Source organism: Octodon degus, unplaced genomic scaffold (genome assembly GCF_000260255.1).
Source record: "Octodon degus isolate 3935 unplaced genomic scaffold, OctDeg1.0 scaffold00081, whole genome shotgun sequence".
NCBI classification, from domain to species: Eukaryota; Metazoa; Chordata; class Mammalia; order Rodentia; family Octodontidae; genus Octodon; species Octodon degus.
In genome coordinates, this window is record NW_004524657.1 from 8,766,788 (window position 1) to 8,767,369 (window position 582).

Here is a 582-nt window from a genome sequence, read left to right on the forward strand (position 1 = left end):
GCAGTGAGTGAGACGACACAGGCCTTTGGATCCTGAACAGACCCAGAGCACAGGCCCGGCGAGTGAGTAAGACGACCAAGGGCCACGGGATCCTGAATACACCCAGAGTGCAGGCCCAGCGAGTGAGTGAGATGACCTAGGGCCTAGCGGGATCCTGAACAGACCCAGAGTGCAGGCACAGCGAGTGAGTGAGACGACCCAGGCCATGGGATCCTGAACAGACCCAGAGCGCAGGCCCAGCCAGTGAGTGAGACGACCTGCAGTCCTCCAATCCTGAATAGACCCAGAGCACAGGCCCAGCACGGAACCCTTCAGCAGAACTCCCTGCATAGAGGCTAGAGGTAAGACCCACCCAGCTGATTCAGGAGCAGAACATCTTGCCAGAGCGACACAAAGGGTTCAGCTCTAAGGGCTGCAGCACAAAGAAGTGGAGCACAGCAGCCAGATTCAAGCAACACCCACCTGGAGGAATCTGAACTTCATAGATCAGGACCTAGTGCTAAGGTAATAACTCTATCCAAGCTCTTCACCAAAGGTCAGAAGACAGTGGTATACAAAATGACAAAGACAAGGAACAAAATG

The 582-nt window shown here is 54.6% G+C and overlaps 1 protein-coding gene across 3 annotated transcripts in view; it reads right to left on the reverse strand.

Annotated features, from left to right (window-relative positions):
• The window catches only part of Senp7 (SUMO1/sentrin specific peptidase 7), a 219,917-nt gene that overhangs the window by 137,238 nt on the left and 82,097 nt on the right, over window positions 1-582 (reverse strand). The window lies entirely within an intron of this gene.